The sequence below is a fragment of the Phoca vitulina genome, unplaced genomic scaffold (assembly GCF_004348235.1).
Source record: "Phoca vitulina isolate PV1807 unplaced genomic scaffold, GSC_HSeal_1.0 scaffold7, whole genome shotgun sequence".
Taxonomy (NCBI): Eukaryota; Metazoa; Chordata; class Mammalia; order Carnivora; family Phocidae; genus Phoca; species Phoca vitulina.
In genome coordinates this window covers 9,558,987-9,581,795 of record NW_022589710.1, presented here as the reverse complement: position 1 = coordinate 9,581,795, position 22,809 = coordinate 9,558,987, and the positions used below count along the sequence as shown (strand labels likewise).

Below are 22,809 nucleotides of genomic sequence, written 5' to 3'. Positions count from 1 at the left end.
GTATACCCGAAGGATTGTCCTACAAAGTGGTTCAATACAAATGGATTCATGGACACCCAGAGCTGCAGAGGTGGCTCCCCTTGGCTCTGAAACCAGCTCAGAGCTGTCCAGTGCTGGTGAATAAAGGGGACAGTGAGACAGGTTGCCTCAGAAACTCCATTAATGTTGGACAGCAGCAATCCTCCATCCTCTGGAGGATTTAAACTATGGAGGCAGAAGGATTAACCAGGGAATCTGAAAGTTTGGGGAGGTCATCTTCAGCATACAGAAGCCATGCAAATGGGCTCCAAGAATGGGCGGGGGGCTTAATAATGATTCCCTCCCACTTGATAAAGTAGGAAAAGTCTCTATTTATACAAAATAATCTCTGCAGCATGTGGGAACCACTCCTACAGCCACGCAAGGTAGCAGGTTAAAATTAGAGTTGGAACAGCTCCTTCTATTTGGCAGCTGATCGACTCACACACACTTCAATACTTGAGAATAAGCTGGAAAAAAGTTGGCCTCTTTTCCTCTCAAACTGGGTAGATATTTCAAATCCTATAGGTCTATGTTGACTGCTCTGTGTTTTTATTTTAAAAGTTCTAAAATGATAGCAGTGATTTCTCCTCCACTTGAGGAGCATGTTCCAAGGAACACTAATCCCGTTGATGGCAATGCTGTAAGACAAAAGCCATCTACCCATCTACGGACAAACGTATTGGGGGAAATGTTACATGGCACTGTTCCCCCTCCAGTAATGCCACACTGGGCATCAGCTCATTAGCTATGTACGTTACTGATAAAGAAAGCTGCTACTTTTAAGTCAGTGTTTACCAAACGACCACCCATTTTTCAAGTAACACCTATTACAGGCCTGTGAAAAACACAGGGAAAGAGTATTCAAAGAGCAAAAGCAGGTAGAGAGGAAAACCCTTCCTTTGTTAAATGGTTCTTAGCAAAGAACCACAGTAAAGTGGAACCACAAAAAGCAAGCTTTTCAAGATTTCTACAACCTCCTGATGGGTTCCCTACTTCCTCTCTGGCCTTTCAGATCTTAGGAGCTTCTCCCGTGATGTCACTCAATTCTTGGGCAATCGCCTTCTATTGCTTCCTCCTGTCCACTTAGATTGCAACCAGGCTATGCCCAGTTTTGCCTCAAGGTTTTTGTCCATGAAGCTCTCTCACCTCAACTGTTTACTGCAACCCCCAAAGCCTCTGAGGTGAACTCAAGTTTCTTTTTTTTCCCCCCATCAAGACTTTCTCCAACTTTCCCAGTTTTCACCCTCCTCTGAACATTACTCTTCTGATTGGTGGTAAGGCTCACTGTGGCACTTAATTGCCTGCCTATTCTCCTAATTGCTACTACTTATTTCTCAACCATATATAGTTACCAATATATCTGGGTCTTTCTTTATTCATCTAAGAAAACATCAGACTGAACTCTGTGCCAGACCAAAACACTGATCCCATGCCTTGTCTCCCCAGAGACACTGTATTTAGCTTTCTGGTAGAAGAGAAACATATTTTTAAAACTTTGTAAGTCTTTATTGCCCCACAGTACTCTGCACACAGGAAGAATTCAGTGCAAGAAAAATCACAGTTTGAGGATTCCAGGTAGCGAACCTTGAAAATTTATGTACACATCAGGTATACATAAGAGAAACAGTTCTATTTGGAGGGAGAAAAACATGGTAATCAGTGGAAAGTATTTTCTGTATAAATAGCTATTTCTCCCTTCAGTGAAGAACAGTACTGTAAATAACCCCACAATGGATGAAGAAAGCAATCTAAACGGTCTCCAAGTACTATGTGTCTGAATGTGCACATATAATTACTAGCACAGGCAAATTGGGGCTTGAAAGCCACAGAGAAGGCAGATATTAGCAGGAAAATAGCAGTTATACATTTATGTTTGGGAAGGTAATTCCAGAGGTCTCCTACAGTTCATTAGCAATATTGGTTTAGGTAATTCCCAATTATTTTCTGATATTAAATCTATTTAACTCTAAGAGATCCTTACTCTAAAATAATTTAATTTCCCCAAATTTTACAGACTTAAGAAACCTAAGAAATAGGACACTGCACATTTGTGTCAACAAGAAATTCTTTCTTCCTATTCCTGTGTAACTTCTACCAGGAAGGAAACAATGCTGGGAAATAAGAGTTCACTCGACAAGAATTTCTTCTACCCCACATTAAATATAGACTTAATATTATTACGTCCGTTGTGTTACTGTAAGGTTGATTCATTCAAAGAGAAAACTTCTGATAAAAATCGAACTATTCTGCTCTTTATCCGATTTTCTCTTGTGTTTGGAAATCATTCGCATGGTTTTATTTTTTGGTAGGACACTAGTGTGCACTTTACCAAATGACTCTAAATTGATTAACAATTACCATAGATAGCAAGGCAGGCAATTCTCCAGAAGAGAAATCATCTCAATATTTTGGGAACCAATTCGAATGCAGTCTCCAAACTCAGAATAAACAAAATCGGTGCTTCTTTCATTTTATTTCTAAGCCCAGAGCCAAATCAGAACTACGTGCACATTACTAAGGAAAAAGTGCTCAATTAGCTCCATCCTTGGGATGGCGAAGCAAACGTACGTCTAATATTTCCCGATAAGTCATAGTTCCATCATCCATTTAACAGAACTACACATACTTTCAATGAGGATTCTGGCAGTGAAAATAATTGATATATTTCATATAAACAGAAGCCAAAGGGGCAAAAAACTCACTGCAATGTTTTTGAGCAAACCAACACTGGCTCACTTTAGAACACTATTTAAGTACTAGAAACTAATTAAATCAGGTCTTGAAAGTGCTAAGCAGAAGAAAGTGTTAATTAGTAAATTAGTAAAAATACCATTTTTAGAGTGGAAAAGCTTTCTTTTACACTTTTAAACATTTACGAAAAACAATTTGATAAGGTGCAATTTGGGATATTTATGGAAGCCTGGTTTATGCTTTCTTTAAAAAAAAAAAAAAATCACAGCACCTTTTATCCAATGAGCTCAATGCTCTGTGAAATACATTTTTTTCTCTTAAAAAGTAGAACAAAATAAAATAGACTGTAAGGCATCAGAGAGAACATTTAAATAGAGGCCATACGAGCATCCCTGGAGAAAGTGAGCATCAGCAATACAGTCAGCTGACCAGGACTAATACATTTCCAAATGGTGAATCAACCGTATACACATAGCTTGCACCAGCACCTCTTTCCAAATTTTGTTCATTTGTCACCTTCACAGTGAGGCCTTTTTCTGGCCACCCCATTTAAAACCCAAAACCCCACCCCCATCTCTGGGACTTCTGAACCCATGTTCCATTTATTATCATCTCTATAGCACTTATCCCCTTATATATTCTGTAATTGGCCCATTTGCTTGTTGTCTACATGCATTTAACTACTGCAAGAGCTCACACCCTTGCCGGCTTCATCCACTGTTGTATCTCTAGTACCTGACACCTAGTAGGTGCTCATAAATGGCTATTTTATGAATGAACAGCATCAAGCCTCTTTATAACAGATATCCAAAGTCTTGGATTTATTTTGTTGTATTTTGAACTGAATGTAGAAAAAAACTTTTCGTAGGGGAAAACACACACGCACACGCACACACACACCCCAAAAACAGTTCTTATAAAGTTCTAGACATTTAAAAAATAAGTATCTGTCATATATATTCAGTTGAAAATACTTTATAAGTAACATTGCTTTGGATTAATCAGATAAAGATGAAAGTCAAGAATTTTGCCAACAGTGTTTCTTGCTAACATTACTCAGTTATGCCTTTCAGCTCAGTATATTGTATATGAAGGGTATCTTGTTAACACAACTGTTGAAGGCAAGTCGTGTCATATCAGCCACACTCTGTACCCTATGGGAACTCAAATGTTCCAAAGTCTATGTTAATATAATCTTGCTGCTCTGTTGAGCTAAGGAAAAAAATCAGTTTTTCAGTGCCATGTAAGGCTTTATGAAAGTACCACATTATCTATATGTCTTCCAGAAATGAAGGAAAGCTGCAGTAAGGATTATGCTGAATCAATTTAGGAAGGTAAATATTGTTAACAAATACCATAAAATAACCTAATAAATGATTCCAATCTCCATTTATCAACTAACACGAAGTCTGTACTCTTCTTTATGTAATTGGTAACACAACACCTATGGGAAAACAAAATTCCCCAGCTCAAGGGCTCCAAGTAGCTTTTTAGCACAGAGGCTCTCTACTTTCTTTTTCTTTTTTTTTTTTTTTAAAGATTTTATTTATTTATTTGACAGAGAGATAGCGAGAGCAGGAACACAAGCAGGGGGAGTGGGAGAGGGAGAAGCGGCTTCCTGCCGAGCAGGGAGCCCGATGTGGGACTCGATCCCAGGACTCTGGGATCATGACCTGAGCCCAAGGCAGACGCTTAACGACTGAGCCACCCAGGCGCCCCTAGGCTCTCTACTTTCTAATGCAGATTTCCTATGCAATACTCCATGCGACCCTATAAATCTGTACTTCTTTTCTTGGGATGTGAGGTCTCAGTTCTGCTTATCAACCTCTCTACTCATTAGAATTTACCTGATAAAAGACAAAGACCCTTGTTTTTAGGTTTTTGGGGAGGACTGAGGGAGAGGTAGTGCTAGACAAGGTCAGGGATTTTTGTTTTCAATTAATGATATTTAGGTCTATTGAGGAATTATTCCAGAAAAACGTAAAAATGCTTACTACTTACCAACAAAGTGCTTGTTTCATTGGCTGAGGATTTTGCAGACCAATTATTATTACAGAAACAAACAGACACACAGAATTGCGAATGACTGAAAACCTGAGTGTAACATAACTCAATCCAATTCTACCAATTAACCAAATAAAAAACTAAATCTTAAAATGTTAGAAGTTAAACAAAACACAGATTCTTATGGACTCTGCAAGTACAGTTTATTAAAGATTTGCTGAATTGTAAACTTATTAACATTCATTAAACCATTGCCTCCTTTAAACAAATATTTTGAAGAAGTTAAATCAACTTATAGTAATTCCCCCTTTCTGCCAGCTCGGTGGCCAGTATTTAGCATTAAAGATGCAGTTCCGTTTCTGTTGAAAAACAGAAGCTGGTCTAAAACGTGTCCTGGCCCCCCCGACAGAGACAGGCAGGTGGACCAAGAGACTGTGGCCAGTTCAACCAGAAAAATGGAGCACTGGCTATAGTGGGTGAGGTCAGCTTCACGAGCTAAGGTCCAGAGACAGAGAAGACAGCAAGTCTAAGACACAGCTTTGAAACGAAGGTCATGAAGACTTTTAATGATATAACCATATCTATGAAACTAAAAAGAAAACAGGACTTCCAAACAAAGGAATTAAAAGGTCTTAAAAGGATGCGAGCTAAGCTGCCTAACATGTTGCTAGTGATAGAGTCAGCTTCCCTTCCAGGATACTCATGCTCATGTTCTTTAAAGTCATCTGAATATGCAGAAGATCCTGGTAGTCCAGGTAGTTCTAGGAATAAGCTATCATCTGCAGCAGTAAGTGCACAAAATCTTAAAATAGGTAAGTCAGAATTCCTACCAAAACCAGTGCTCAAGAGCGACTGTCAGAATTCCTATAGAAATGGAGTGAGCTCTGAAATTCTAGCATTCCAATAATTAATGTAGTCTTACGATTTAAAAGGTGAAAACCCTTGTCTTGTACAATGGACCATCTCTCAATGGGGGCCTATCTATTGAGGCAAAAAATACATTAGTAAATTCTAAGGAAATTACGATTGAAATGGGAATTTGTTTCCCCTTTTTCTCGAATTGTTTACCTAGATGGAGGTAGGAAGCATGAAGAGTGTGAATTCTGAAGTCCATACCAGATCAGAAAAATGTCTGGCAAACCTCCCCTCAAAATGGTGGCAGTCAAAACAAGACTACTAATCATGCAAGTCGGCTGTGCCATTAGCAAACACATATACACAGCAGTTCTCAGGCAGTGACTGAGGTTCAAGAAACAATGTGTCATTCCTGCACCGCCCCTGCAACATGCACATGTGACATGTTTGATTGGCACCTTGACTCACCAATAACAAACAGGGCTCAAGGTCATTATTTGCTGATCCCTAGTTTATCTTACCCACCCCTATGTTATAATGTTAGCATATATTTGCTTCTTATATAGCAAAATACAAATTAAATGGAGGCCATTTCTTAAAATAATTAATGCATCTATGGAACTATTTTTGGTTATCTACTCATGCCCCCAAGTGTTTGTTATCTCATGAGTTCTTCCGGGTGCACTATCAATATATACAATTTTAAAAAGTATTTCCTGACTGAATCCTGCTGAAGAATGTAGGTCATCATGTAAACCACAGCCAGTATGCTGGACCTCCAACAGTGACTCTCAAACTCTCCGGTCTGCTGAACACTTTTGAGTCAGGACATCACATGGTCCCTCCACCCAACCCCTTGTTCCCATAATAGCTCTTAAATAAACCTTGAAATAGTCAAGCCTATGCAAATAGAAAATTTATATAGTCTTCTCATTTCTTAATTATCCTAAAAGCCTGTCAGATGGCCTCTGTTTCTTATCTACTCCATGCAAACACAGAGGTAGAAACATCCCACATACTCCAGTATTCTTCAATATGCTGAAACCATATAAAATGTCAAATCCAAAATTCTCAAGGCCCCATCAATCTTACCCCTTATTTCTAGTCCACCCTTAATAGAAACTCTTATTTCCATCCTCTGCCGTATACAAACACGGCCATTCCCATCCATCAAAGGCCAGCTTAAGTTCCATCTTCCCTACAAGAGTTCCCCAATTCTCTACAGCCATAAATGGACTTGCTTGTCTGTACTTGCAGAGAACAGACACACTTACGTCATTCTTAAGGTACTTAACATGTCCTCTCTGGCAACGAAAGCACTTAATCATGCTCCATCTCCTTGCCCTGATTTAATTTCTTTCATACTATAGAGCAATACCTTTTTAATATGATATACGCATCTGCATATTGTCTTCCCTCCACAAATGAATATAAACTCCCATGCTGTAACAACTTTTGATGTCCTGTTTACTATGGAATCTCTAGGGCCTAGAACAATGCCTGTCACTTTGTAGGTATTCAGTAATTATTTATCAAATCAGTCAATTATTATCTTAGTTTCCCTGCTGGCTTGAAACTTCCTTGAGATTAAGGAACGTCTACAGTTTCCCACAAAAAGAAAGTATTTGTTCTTGGATGGACCCAAGTAACTTTGAAAGCCATCACATCCTAGCCCAATATATTCCGTTTTCCCCAAACATTGCCAACTTGTCTAATTACTAAAAAGGAATATTAAAAGCCGGTAAAGATGTCACCATCACTTACATAAACCTCATCTAATTCATTCTATCTCCTATTGGGGTATAAACATAAAATGCTTTTTGAGTTGTACAAATTAGGGAATTTTTAGTATTGAAAGACATGTACTTTTATTCTATGTATATATTTGTTTCTTTTTATATATTTTCTTAGAACCAAAATATCAATCATAGTATGGGGCACAAGTCTACACAAAAGAGTCCTGTGTGCCAAGTTTCCTGCCCCATTCAGAGAAAGACTAAACGTTGAATTCAAAGGCCTAAAATACTGGCTCTGCTAGATAACCATGCTATGCATACACATTTCCACATGGCCCTGCCAATTCTACCTTGACCCATAGCATCCCCCACTATTTCAGTTCTAAACAAAGATTTCTATCAAATTATTTTCTAGTTTTGTGGTGTGGGTTAGGATGGGACCACCTAATACATGTTCACTTGGAACCAAATCCAAATTAGATCCTGGCTCCCCTGAAGAAAGATCAAAACAGTGGCCCATTACCACTCTTGAAACAACATAAGCATTCAGTGTATTTCTATTGCAAAGAAATTTCACATTTGTTAAGTTAGGTTTTTAATTTATTGGGTACTTAGCATGTACATGACAGGTTTATTTAGATTTCTAAATATAATAAATGATAGGGTGCCTGGGTGGCTCAGTCGGTTAAGCATCCACCTTCAGCTCAGGTCACGATCCCAGGGTCCTGGGATTGAGCCCCGCATCAGGCTCCCTGCTCAGTGGGAAGCCTGCTTCCCCCTCTCCCACTCACCCTGCTTGTGTTCCCTCTCTGGCTGTGTCTCTGTCAAATAAATAAATAAAATCTTAAAAAAAAAAGAATTGTTTAAAAAAATATAATACATGATTTCTAGCACATTACTTTGCAAGTAGTACTTGCCTAGTTGAGGTTATTTTCTCAATGAAATTTTAAGTTCTTTCCCTCTTTGGGCCAGAGGTTGAGAGGCAGGAGGAGAGGGGTTCCCATCAACTAGGCTAGAACATTACAGTTAAAGCGAGAGTATTAATATTTTCCATGATTTAAAAGCAGAATTGAAACACATTTTTAAAAGTGATACTAACATAGAACCCCTTCCCCAGAAAGGGGATAGGATCCTGTAGTTTACAGTTCTAGTTAGCATAACTACCTTATATTGTACTCTGTATTCAAATGATTTTCAGAATAAAATTATCTTTTAGTTTATATAGATTTTGTCACTTTTTTGGGTTCATACAGGTTCAACAGCAAGTAACAGTGGCATTAATCCATGTAATGAAGCAAATTTAAAAGGCTGGATTATACATTTAAAATGTCATAAAATGTCTACCTTTTTTTTTTACTATTGCTCTGGAATAAGGGTAAGAAGGAGATAGGTTTGCATTGCTGCTATTGGTGATTTTAATCTTAATTACAGCACTTAGTTTTCTGAATATTTCTATAGCTGGACATGATTAAAGACTCAACAGAAAGATTTACTAGAAAATGGTAACCGTATGTAAGTGGTTTAGAATGGCCTCTTTGACCACTGAATTAGGTCTCTCCTGAAGACGTATTAACGAACCCACTGTAGTCTATCTTTTAATGACCATGTTAATGTTGACCTAGAAATGTTTGAGACCAGGTGGCTATCTATTTTTATTCAGTCTTATCTAGGTCTTCTTACCAAGTGCCATGAATACTCTTTGATAGGAGCTCAAAATACTAATAATTGTAATGGTATTGTTTGAAATGGTGATAAACCATTAATGTACCATGAGGTTCAACAGCTGGATCAGAACCTCTTAACCGAGGACAGTTTTTCCCATTAGGTGGTATAAATTAAACTTCAAGAAGTAGATCAATGCTGAAATTACATCTTTTTGGCACAAACTAGTAGGATCAAAAATTCACTTTCAGTCTTTGTCTAAATTCCCTATTAAACAATTTCTGGATCTGTATAAAAAATTTTAAAAATTCAAGTTAAGTTCAAAAAATTATAAATATGCTTTAACATATTCATACCCACAGAGTGGGAAGTCCATCTGGACCATTCTTTGTGCTTTATCATCCTAAATATTCTGCATTCCCATCGTGCTAAATCATCACCATTTAGCTTACTGGATAGTTGTAACCAGTCCAGCACTGCACGAATGCAGGACCAGGTACAGAAGCAAGAATGCAACCTCAGCTTTTCAACCAACAGCCTGATGCTCTGCCCCCCATGCCATGTGCTGTGATCATGAGTGATGGAGCTGTTCGGACGGCAAGCTACTTTCAAATAATGATCCACAAAGTTAATCAAAAGGGCTTCCCTGTTCAATATTTACCTGTTACTCATTGACAGCCACTGTCTACATTGCCATCTAGAATGTATAGAATGGGATCAGCAATACCAAGCTCAAACAGAACCCGAGGGCCTCGCTGAAGTACCAGGCACAACGAAAAGCAGAATTAAGCAGCTCTTCAAACCACCTCTGACACTAAAGACATCCATAGCATCCCCAGCAGCAACACACCGCTACTTCCTGGATTTGGAGGCCCAATTAGTTGCTGATAATAAGAGGAATGAAAGGAAGACTGCCACATGAGAAATAAAAAAAAAGAAAGAAAGAAAAGGAGATATTATGTATCAAAATATAAACATGGAGGGAAAAATAGTAATTTCCTGTATTGGGGCAAAAAAATAATATTCCCTTCTTGATGTGATCTCCTTGCTTTTATGTACTAGGAAAGTCATATCTATCCTGAAAATTATTTTTCTCATTTCAATACACATTCAACATTTTAAGCTACAAAATAATAAGAAAACATTGATTTTTTTATGTGTTAGGTATTTAAATACTCTTTGCCAGTCTGTCAATCAAATGTACCCATAGGGGATGCTGACCAGCCTCCATGTCCATCTCTAAAGAGAGGCAGGTATCTGACTGATCGTAATGCAATTCTCTCCTGTTATTTTTAACCACCAGCTAGAAAGCAGGGCTTACTATGAGACCTTATAATTCACATTTATTATCCATGTAACCTGGCAGGTTTTGACCATGGGGTTTAAGGAACGAAAGTCACTCCAAATGTTAATCCTCTTTTAACTCATTTTCCTCAACATTTACTTAGGAATGATGAACACTATCTGAACCCTTAGTATGTACCAGGCATTGTTTTAAGTATTCTACATGTATTCATTCATTTACTCCCATAGTAAACCCTAGGAGAGAGATTACTACCAATTCACAGATCAGAAAAAATAGGTAACAGAGAAGTTACGTGACTTGTTCAAGATCACCCAGCAAACAAATCAGTCAGGTAGGGTTTGAATCCCTCAGTCTCAATTAGAGCCTGTGTTCTTGTCCACTGTACTGAAGCTTCCCCTAATTCCACCTACTAACAAGGTAAGATGACCACTGGCCTTTAATAAGTACCTTAGAAAGGTTTGTGGATTGATAAATGAATCGATACCATAAAGGAACTTGCAATCTTATTAAGATATCCATCCATAGACAGACATGTAGTCTTTTGTCCTCTCACTTGTAAGTTTATAACCTGCCTCCTCTTTCAATTTAAGAGTTCCTAAGAGGTATTTATTTGCATATATACAATTGAATGCTACCGCATGTGTGATACAGAGTAAATGATGCATTAGAATTGAATCTCGGATTCAATATTGACTTTCTTCTCTCTTTATATCCCCTCTCAAACCACTCCATCAGGAAATCCTGCTGGCTCTTCCTTCAGAATATGTCAGAATCCAAATTCTTCTCACCACCTCTACTTCCACACCTTGCACATAAACCACTTTGATGACCATAATAGTTTCTGAACTAGTGTCCCTGCTTCCACCATGGGTCCCTGAAGCATGGACTCAGCTAGCAGCCAGATCCCATTACTCTTCAAGACAAAAATCCTCCCAAGAAGCCATTTCAGGTGGAGTAAAGGCCAAAGGCTTTACCTGGCCTGCCAGAGTCCTGTGTGCTTGCCCCCCATTCCCTCCCTGACCTGCCGCCAGCTGCAGTCCTTGCTCTTTCTAACCCACTGCACCAGCCTCCCCGCATTCTTTGAAAGCAATGAAAGCTCTTCAACTTCAGCGCCTTTATGGCAGGTGCTCACTCTGCCTGGAGTATTTTTTCCCCAGGGCTATCTGGAGGCCTAACTCCCTCAGTTCTTAGGAGTCTCTACTCAAATATCATCTTTTTAAATGGGGCTGCACCTCCTTAAAACCATAACTGACCCATCTTCGCCCAGTACTCCTAATTCCTTCTTAACCTTCTCGATTTTTGTTCCACAGCACTTACCACCACTGAATAGACAGTATGATATGCTTGGTTTGTAACTTTTGCTGTTTACTATTAGTCTCTAACGCCCTATAACTTTCAGGGCAGAGATTCCAGTCTTCGTTCACTATATGTCCCACACAATAGTTCCTGGTTATAGAAGGTACCCAATAAATATGTTGAATTAAGAGAAGAGAGAAACCACTGTGGATAAAGCTAAAGCACAAAGTCAGTGTGTCTGTGTGTGTTGTGTGTGTTGCACCTAGCAAGATTACACGGATACCATTCATAGATAGGAGCAGAGAGAGCTTCTGCTGAGAGATATTTTCATGGGGGAGGCAGGGGCCAAACTAGATCAAGACTGGTGGATCTTGAATACTAAGCTAAGACTAAAGACCCCATACAATAGGATTGAACCATTGAGGACTTTAAGCAAGGAACTATGTTAGAAACAGGATTGTAATCTAGTAACTTTAGGGTGGCCCAAAAAAGGTATTTTTGTATTCCCTTGAATGGTACTTTGTGTACAGTAGGACTCCAGCATTTAACTTCAATGAAGGAGATAAGAGATAAGAAGACTTAACAGGAGACTGCAACAAGCTAGGCATGAAATAATAATTGAGGTCAGGGGGATGGGAACAAAAGATAAGTTTTTTCCACAGGAAATCATGCTACTAACAGGCTATTGGAGACAGGAGAGGCAGAATGAAAGAGGAGTCCAGGAGTGAGCCTGAATGACTCCAAAAATGAAGATAAAGCAAAAGAAGGGCAGGGTAGGAGAGGACCATTCCAAGGAAGATGCAGAGCTCTGTTTGGGGGCACAGCTGCATGGTCCCGGAGGGAACCCCAGACTGGGAGGGGAGAGAGGTCACACTCTGCAGGCGGGCCATGCTACATGGCAGCTGTGTGAGAGTATTCACATCACTTAACCTCTAGGACTCAAGGGGTTTTGTTTGATGTTAGGTTCTTTTTTTCCCCCACAGAAAACAGAGATAAAACACAGTTCATTGGGTTGCTGGAAGGATTAATTGGCTATGTCCATAGAACTGCTTGCGAATTTTTTGGTCATTACATGCTTAAGTCGATGTCAAGCAAATCACAAGGAGAAACCTCGAGCAGTTTGGAAATCTAAAACTCAAGTTGGCAAAGAGGTAGTACTGAAGATTAAAAACTTGGGATTCATCCACTTTTGTGTGATAACTGCTGTGTAAGGACAGAGGAAATTTCCGAAGGGCAGACCTAGTTGCCCCCATACTGGAGAACGTACAGCTGTGCGTACCAAAGACATTCAATAGCTAACATTCAAATAAAACAAACTCACCCTCTTCTATAGGTAAGGCTTTAAATTCTTCAGGGTCTTGTCCTTTTATGGAACCAGATTTCAGTAGACTACCCTTGAACAGAAAGTAGATTTTTTGTGGACAAGTATCCGGCTCCAACGGGCCACATCATCCAATTGAAAGTGAACGAACCGCTGGGCCACAATGACGTGAATTGGGCTGCCATAAATAGTCATCAGATTAAACATTAGCTGTGTAAGTTGAACAACCCACCTAACCTCTGAGTCTTCATTTTCTTGAGTGCCAAACGAGTATATAACCTACTTACTTCAAACATGGATGTGGGGAGTCAATTACAATGATGTTTAGAGACAACAGAACACCATTGTTGGAATAGGTTACTTCTCTGGATTCAGCCTCCTCTATCTCACTGCATATAAAAAACCAGCCAACACAGAAGCAGAAATGGTAAAACTCAACCACAACTTCACGGTCAAGAGTGAAAAATGGTCCCCAGAAGGATCAATTTTGCCTCACAATGGAAGACCTTAGTATCAGTGAGTATCTCCTGTGGATGGAAGAATAAATGCAGCTGTATTCATTCTCTACTCTCTCTACAGCTCCGAGCCTCAAGTTTCGAGGACACTCTATATCACAACAATCTTTTATCTGGCAAACTTCCCCTGAAGAGAGCCAATAAAGGTGTATGTGGTACAAGTAAACCAAATTTGCCACTAGATTCTTGTAAAAATGTATTCTACTTAAAATCCGCTGGCCCATAATTTTAGTTTTCTAGTCTTCCCTTCCCTAAGACATTTCACAAGTACAGTAAAATAAAAAAAAAAAAAAAATATATATATATATATATATATATATATATATATATATATATATATATATCAGCTTTCTTTATTCCTACCAGTCTCATAAATTTGTTACTAGCTCTTAAAAGCAGCATTCACAAAAGAGGGTAAACAATCCTTCTAGCAGATGAATTTATTTATCATCAATTTTATAAGAGCTCAAGAAATACCCCTACCCTCCACTATCCTCCCCACTGGATAGGTCTCCAAACCTCTCCTTTTAAAAACAGGGTGACATGAATGTCACTGCTTTCACTGTTATTAATTCGAGACTTAGGACACCTGATGAATTTCTCCAGAGGGATGAGAATCAGAGATGTTGCTTCTATTTTCCCCTTTCAGGCCATCAAGCAGTTAGGTAGTCCCTAGAAAGCATGTTCCTTCCCTGGAAGTGAGCAAAGACCTCCCCATAATTACTGCAAAGGTCTTCTTCACCAGGAAATCCAGACGGTGTCCAAAGCATACAAGACAGGAAGCTCCATGCCTGACTGTGCCAGACACTCGATTTCACTCCTGAAATAGTTTTGTTAATGGAGTTGAAGAATGGAAGAGGAGCATCATCAAGAAGACCGTGTACCTCCTGGTTTCAAGGCCAAGGTATGCAATTGGCTCTGATTCACTCTGAGCACCCCTGACGTGCAATGGTCAAAAAAACAATGCTGTTGTGAAAACTTAAGTTGGTTGAAATGCAAGTGAGGACAGCTGCTAGTGCAAGAAACCGGACTCTCCTCATTGGTACCTAGGCAAAGAGTGAGGCTTGCTACATAATCTAATATATAAATATTACTGCATTTAGTATTTATTGCAGAGATTCTTTATAACTGGGCTGAGGGGAAGGGAGGGAAGGGCAATTAGGTTTTAAAAAAGATGCAGAGATTGTCTGTTTAATCACAAATCTCAAGCAGTCAATTCCAAAGACTCTTCACACTACTAAGTGAATCACAAAGGTCTCAAGTTTGACAACGGGGGTGGGGGGGGTGGGGAGGGAGTCACTCAAGAATGTTTTCTTTACATGCTGGCCATTGACCCCAAATCCTCCCAGGACCCAGACTTCTCTCTGCTTTAGAACTACATCAAAATATCTCAGTGCTCCACAGTAAATAGAATTCGCTTTATAAGCAACCTTAAGATGATGCAGCAGACGTGGCACGTGAGTGTGTAAAGTGACCAGAAAACTCCACCTAATCATCCAGCAGTTACTTCTTATACATGTACATGTTCTGATCTTAGAAAGCTGTTCCTATAACTCACCACACCCTTCTCACCATTAGCATCATCCTCTTTCAAAACTATTTCTAAACAATGAAGTACTAGGTTAAAAAAAGATTGAGAGGGTAGGGAGGGATTTTTCTGTTGAAAATCTCAATCACTAATGTCACTAATATCACTGGTTCTTGCTGGAGTTCCCTTGTTTTCTGTTGTTTTTATTTTTTTCTAAGCACAAGAAACAAAGTGATAACATTTGAGAAAGGAGATACACACTGCAACAGGAAAAAAATGTCACGAAAGGAATTCTCTGCAAAACACGGTTTCTAGATAGAAAGTGACCACACAGCTTCCAGCTTCCCCTAAATAAGCTGCTTGTATACAAGTTACAACACTTGGCCCCAGACATTTCCCAGCTAAGACACCTTCAGGATGAAGCCACAAGAAATGCCTATGTATGTAGCTACAGATCTGTCAAACAGGACATGCCTATCAACACAGTTCTATACAATGATAAACACCAAGTTGTGAAGAGTGGCTATCTATGGGTGTTACCATTATAAAAGACATTCATGTTTTCCTCTATGTTTATCTGAATTTTCCAAATGTTCCAGAGTGAAAATGTATTGCAGCTTTATTCGAAAATAATATACAGCTATTCCAAGAGAACATAAAACTAATGTAGGAAACCTCCTCCCACCCCCATTCACCAACCCAGAGCCATGGCACTGGGCTTAGTCAAAGGGAATTCCCAGATTATCCCCCCAAGTTGATGGAACACACATTGTGCTCCCTAAGCTCCAAATCCAAACCCAAGGCCATTTACTGAGCAGAGGACAGCAAGCTCCCAGGATCAATAGTAGAAGAATGCATTCAAATAAAAGCTCTGAGCAGGGTCAAGTTGAAACCATAATCTCATCCTTTCCTTTTTGGGAAGACTATCAGGAAAAGTATTGTCAATCTATAAATTTATAAAATCTATAAACTCTAAATCTTTTAATTAAAAGAGATTAATCCTACTGCATTTTTTCCTACTGTAAGCACACTGCTTATGTAGTATTATAATGTGCTCAAAAATTAAGTGGCAATTCCACACTATATTTTTCATGAGGAAGATTTTCTTAAATTTCCAAAGAATATGAAATTTTCTGTTGTAGGAGGTTAATTCACCAGATTCTGAATATTCACTGAAGTTCACAATTATTCCCTTTAATGATGTACTGTACTTTGATTGCTATGAAGATGGAAATTCTTTTGTGAATTTATATTATATAAAGCCTAGTAATAAGTGGCAGATATAAGACTGAATTCAGGATGTGTTCCTTTAGGAATTCAGTATTTCCATAGCCATAATGGCTTATCCTACTGGAAGTTGTAGGTTTTTTTATTTCCATTTTGCAGACACGAGTTCTTTGATATGAACAGTTGTACCTTAAGTTAGATGAGGAACAAAGTAGTACTCCTTCAGGGGGTACTTACTACATGCCAAGCACCATAGTAAATGTTTTTGTGGTATGGGCCTTAGGCTCTAAGTCAAACAGACTAAGGTTTAATGCAAGGGTCAAACTTTCTGTAAAGGGCCACACAGTAAACATTTGAGACTTGATGGGCCATATGGTCTCTGTCAGCCCTACTCAACTCTGCCACTAACAGAAATGCAGTCACAGACAGTGCGTAAGTGGACAGGTATGGTCGTGTTCTAATAAAACTTACTGTACAAGAACAGGTAGGGGATAGGAGAACAGATGTGGGCCAATGAGTGACAGTTTGGTGCCGCTAAACTAAATTTCACCTTATCCTACCTTCTTAACCTCGAGTGAGCTGTTTCAGCTCTGTAAGACCCGGTTATCTGTAAAATGGTGGTAATAATGATACCTAGAACCTCAACTTATTGTGAAGATTTAAAAAAATGTCAAGGCATTAACCCACTGATTCTCAATACAGCTATGAGATAATTTTCATTTTTACCCCCATTTCAGAAGTGAGAAAACAAAAGCATTAAGAGTTAAGTAACTTAGGGGCGCCTGGGTGGCTCAGTCAGTTAAGCGGCTGCCTTCGGCTCAGGTCATGATCCCAGGGTCCTGGGATCGAGCCCCGTGTCAGGCTCCCTGCTCGGTGGAGAGTCTGCTTCTCCCTCTCTCTGCCTACTTGTGATCTCTCTCTCTCTGTCAAATAAATAAATAAAATCTTTAAAAAAAAAAAAAAGTTAAGTAACTTAGCCACCGTCCCAGATCTAATCATTATGGGGGGGGGGGCGGGGAGAAGATCAAACTCAGATCCATTTCCAGGAGGTTTAACTACCTCTATCAGTTATGAAATACTATTGTGTGGATTTATGGAGCTCTTAAAATATGTTGCTCGCAAAGACTAAAGCATAGTTCTTCCACTCTAATGCATAAACAAAGACCAAAAATTCACTGAAGACACATCTATACAGAACACACATCAACAAACAGAACAAACCGTTCTTCAGGTGAGAATTTATTAAAACCATAGTTGATGTATAATTTTAAGTTTGCTGTATTATTTTTAAGATCTGGGCACAAGCACATTAGTCTCCCTGTCTCTCTCTGAAATCACCGTTAGTGATTTCGAACACTGTAGTTCAACAGCATGCCTGCAAAAAGTTCATTGTCACTCTATTCCTCTCACCTTGACCTTTCCCTTCTCTTCAAGTTTCTAGAGAGTTCTCCTACATACTGCAGGTGTGTCAGTAGCCAAGTTTTAAAAATCAAGGCAGGCACTTCTCTCAAAATGAAAATACACATTTGGGTAAAGCCAATTAATATTCTTTCATTTTAAATCATGCCTCCTGTACCTGTCCATTTTGACTCTCCCTTATTAGTTTATCTTGAGTTACAAGTGGTCTGGGAGGAGAAAGGCGAATCTGGAGCATGTCAAGCCGGAAAAAGCAATAAACTTGTAGACAGGTCCTGAACTGGATTTCATACTGGTAGAGTCCTGCAAGATGTTTTTAAGTCAAAAATAACTTCAAACTCACAAAGCCTGAATGCACCTCCTCCAAGCAAAGCACACGAAAGGAGTTTCCCAACACAGAGGAGAGGCTGAGATGGTGGGCAACTTGCAGAGCTGTTCTGACTCGCTGTCCCTGCCACATTCCTTTCCTGAAAGCTCCTCCAGAGCTCTCTCCCAGGATGGCAGTCCACCCCAATGCCTCAGTTTCCCCTTCTCTTCCAAACTGAAGTCCTGTCACCCTTATCCTGCCCTCTACTCCTGACATATGCCATTTGCAATTTGCTACACCAGAAATACTGGTCTTTTGGCCCAAATCACTACCTCAAGCCCCTCTCCCCCAAATCAAAATCTCTACCATGAAGATCCCAGGGCCCACCTCAACTGTTAAAAAATAACCCTTTCTTAGGACCACTTCCATTGTTTGCACTCCTCACTGGAGACACCTCTTACACAGAATCCCAATTACCCGTTCACATCAGTCTTCTAGGCTTTTGCAGGGCATAGGCTTTCTTAGTCACCTCTAAGTCACTTTATGCAGAACAGCACCTGACCCGTGGGTGAAGATCAAAATATAGTTGTTAAATGAATGAATAAATTAGCTCCTTTTTAAGCTAGCCTGGCATTAGCCCTAAATAATATACCATCCACATTACCAAGACATACCACTTCAAGTCATTTATAGGCAAAATCATTGGTGTGATGCTAAAATTAACTGGGAGAAACCACCAGAAACCATGCTGAGGTCTGAAAGGCATGATGTGGAAATTAGAATTCATTTGGATGTTGAAAGGCTTGAAGCAGTTCTTGCTACAAAGTTCAATGTCTGTTTAACATGCAGATTCTATTAGAGCTCTTTATGAAGTTCATTGTATATTTCTCTTTGCTCACTTCTTTGTTATTTACTGATCCAAATACAACTGGCATAAATTATTCCAATGGTGGGGTTGGGGGGGGCTGTATAATTGCAATCAATCAATCAGGTTAAACAGCCAGAAGAATTCACTACTGCAGCTGCCAGAGCCTCCTTGACCTTTCCCTCCCCGCCAGCACAGGTGACCATCTATCCCCCCAGCAGCCTGCCTGACAAGGAACCTGTCTTGTTCTCCTTAATTGGGATAACACGTGCAAGTGGTTAGCACTCTGTCTGGCACAACACAGCTGATAGACTGGGGAGTTCCTTCTTCACTCATTCTCCTCTTGTCCCCGGACCTCGTTAATTCCTTCTCTCTTTGGAGTCTGGATTTGCCTATTTCCAAACCCATGCTTCTTGCCCAAAGCCAGCCTGAACACTATACTGAGCAGAAGAACACCCACATTCTGGGTTTCTTCTTTTCAGAAAAGGAAGACATCACCTCTCCCTTTCTAGCCCAAAATTTATCTCTCCAAGCCCTGTTGTGTTGCCTGAAATTATTCCACTGGAGAATAACTCCACTTTTCCTTGAATTCTTTCACTTGGAGTTGCTTATTAAAATGCAAATGGCCATGAGAAGAGTAACATTATCAGTTAACAACACCTGATCTGCAATGAGGGGTATGGACAAAAATGCCTCGTGGGTAAAGGCCTGGGCACAAAACGCTAACCAGGTATCCAGGTGGCATGAATTTCACAGAGGGAAAGGGGCTTGGACAGAGAGGCAGGAAACAGACAACCTTCACCATTTTGCCAATGGCCCCTTCTCTTTAGGTGACCACTGTCTTGTCAATGGCCAACACCTTCTCAATCTCGGCTACACTTAGAGACGAGGCACTCTGGGTGAAAGCCCTTTGTTCAAAATGGATCCTGCAGGAACTACTGCAACAGCATAACATGTGCTCACTGAACAGTAGTCCTTTAAGCTCCAGTCCCCACATCCATCTTCCCTAAGTATTAGTGAGATCATTGTTCCTGAACACAGCTACCATAGTGTCAAACCACATGGCCAAACTGTGACAAACTTGGAGGCTACAAAGGCCTTGCTCAGTTTACTCCTTCCCAGTTACCTTTCCTCACGATCACATATTAACACAGGTAATTGCCACTGTATTTTGTGGTAAAATCCCATCAATGTCCATGGAAATTCCCTTTCCTCCAACTCAAATATTTTGCCTTTATTTAGAAGTTTAAAGTTATCATAGTTATTATGGAGGAGGCATCTCCTCTTTTTAGACTCTCCACACGTTTATTTTTCTGTTTGAAAATAGAAAAATAATGAATTGTTTTAATTAGAAAGAACTGTGGCATCTCCCAGTCAAATCAATGATTTTACAGATGAATTCACTAAAACCCAGATATATTTTGCAAACTTAAAGACAGCTTAAAAAGGGGAAAGGGGTCTGGATTCTCTAAGTTTCGGTACTTACCAAAATGATTGCTTAACAAAAAAATCTGTCAAATATTTACAATATGGTTAGTGTTTTTGGAAACCCTGCTTTCCTACCCTTTGCCAAAAAATTATCACTGATTACAATTTTACATTTTAAGTCGGCCATGTCATAAGCATTTAATGTAAGAAGTTAGAATAACTACTTTTTTAAAATTCTAAATTATAGCTTTTTGATTTAACCGCACGTTTTATTTTCCTGCTTAAAGTTTTCAATATTACTAAAATTGTTTAATAACTCCCAATAACATCTAAATCCCACATAGTGTTGTAAAATGTAGCAAAATTCAGTTATAAAACCATACAACTACCGTTGAAACCATACAACTACACATCACTATCAAGAACAGTGATGTGCTGGTAAATATTTAACAACTCGTTGGGGACAGGAGGGCACCTGATTTGCAGCATTTTCCAATTTCCATAGTGCAAATACTTTGCCCAATTTCCAGTTACTAACATGAGGTCAGGGATCACAGAATGGGAAAGATGTGCATACAATTGATTCTCATGGGCCCATGCAAGTCGGCACCAGCGCATTCTGATAGGAGAGACCAGATAGGGCAGTCTTTCCATTCCTCACCATTTCTTTCTTTATAACCCACCGTATCCCCACAATGATGTAACACCCATACGTGATTATGTTTATACACTTATGATCTACCGACTCTATCTTTTTCGGGTGTAATACACAGTAAGAAACATTTTACCTCAGGGCCCACCCCATGGACACACACATTTTATGCACACTTCCAAAAACACACACAACAAAAACAGAAGCCTCACAAGATAAAACTCACTCTCCTTAAGTGCAGTGCACTAAAATTCTCAATTGTTTCCGTTTGTTTTTTTAATTTTGATCTTGATCCACTAAATTGGGACTCCTAGCCCACTATTTGGGTAGGGCTGCCCAAATTGAAAACCAGTGCTGAAATAGACTAAGCTCAGTGAAGATAAAATTATGTTATTAGTCTATATCTATCCCTATGTCTAACAGTAATTATTGAGAACCAGGAGGTTAAGTAACTGCCCAGTGATGCACCTGCCATCATTGCCGAAAGATCCCCAAAGGCAAGTGGTAATTCATTACATAGAATCAGGATATTCGTGGTTTAAAACGGAAAGCTAGACCACCTTCCAGGACAACCACCCCTTCACCAGAAATTGACAGAGAACTAACCACATCATTGATGAAACTTTGGTCCTTCAACTACTGTAGCCCTCTGACCAACCCTCCCTGTCTACCTAGAAAGACTAGGCAAATCTGAGCAATTACCATTTCCCTATTATTAATAACATTCACCCCTCAAGAGTGTTGGAAAAGTACCCATCTTCTGCACAAGAACATTTTCAATCCTGTAGGAACGGGAGCTACATAAATGCAGACTAGTATTATATAAAATGTACATACTTCTATGTAACAAACGTTAACACCAGCTTTCTAATAGCCAGAAGCCAAAGACTAAGTTGAAGAAAGTACTCACTCAGGAAAATAAAATCCGAATCCATGGACTTTTCAGTGTGTTGATGCACCGCATGCTTTTATAGGTGCTATTAAACGTACACTATAGTTTCAAGACAGTCCAGATAAGCGTCTTCACAAAATACACACCACCATTAATCATCTCAGTGACAGTGCTCCAATTTAACATCTTGGGGATTTCCTCCCCTTCTTCATCATTTATTTGCCAATATTTCCTTGTTATGAATATCCCCCTAGTGACTTTCCCTCGCAGTCACAGCTGTGCTGCCTACTGTGCTTACCTTGACGACAAATAACACAAATCCTTAAAAAAAAAAAAGAAAGAAAGAAAAGAAAAAGAAAAAAAAAAAAGCCAGCCCTTGAGATGATACCTACAATTCGAAAGGTAGCCTGGCTACGGGCTGAATTCCCAGTGACCTCCTCCGGGCTCCCGGCTTTAAACTGACAAGCCTCCGTCTCTAAGCTGATCGTAATTTCGGACACGTGAAATTGGCTTACTTACAAGTGAACAACAGTTGGCTGTTGGTCTCCAATTACTTGAATGGTCAACAGTCAACTGCTGCTTTCAGATGGTCCTTAAGAGGACCCCCTTCTTATACAGCAAAAGGCTTCTTCAAAGTATCCACGAATCACAACAAAGCCACAGAATCACTAGCAAGTTACAGAAACCTGACCACCAAGAGCCACAATAAGGATGACTCACAGATAACAAGAATTTTTTAAAAATAATAATCAGTAATGTCACATTATAATTACACCAATTCTGATGAAAAGAATAACACTATCGAGGCAAAAGAATATCAAGAAATAAAGCCAGAGAAAAATAAGTGGCAAAGATACAGAGAAGAGTCCCAGCTCCATCCGGTATCCATTTTGTGTCCCTTTGAGAAAGCAGCCTTCACTGGCCCCAAAATTTGCTGATTGTAAAATGGAAACCATGAAAGAAAATGCTCTACAACCAACTGGAGGAGTAAATGAAAGTAGAACTCACCAGCTTGTATTCAGAAAGGATTTTTAAGGAAAAAGGGTATTTTTTTTCAATAATGGAACTCCACTACAAAAGAGTTTGA

At 39.4% G+C, this 22,809-nt stretch overlaps 1 protein-coding gene across 6 annotated transcripts in view; it reads right to left on the bottom strand.

Annotated features, from left to right (window-relative positions):
* NPAS3 (neuronal PAS domain protein 3) overlaps positions 1 to 22,809 on the bottom strand; it is an 839,936-nt gene that overhangs the window by 695,847 nt on the left and 121,280 nt on the right. The gene's annotated exons all lie outside the window — the stretch shown is intronic.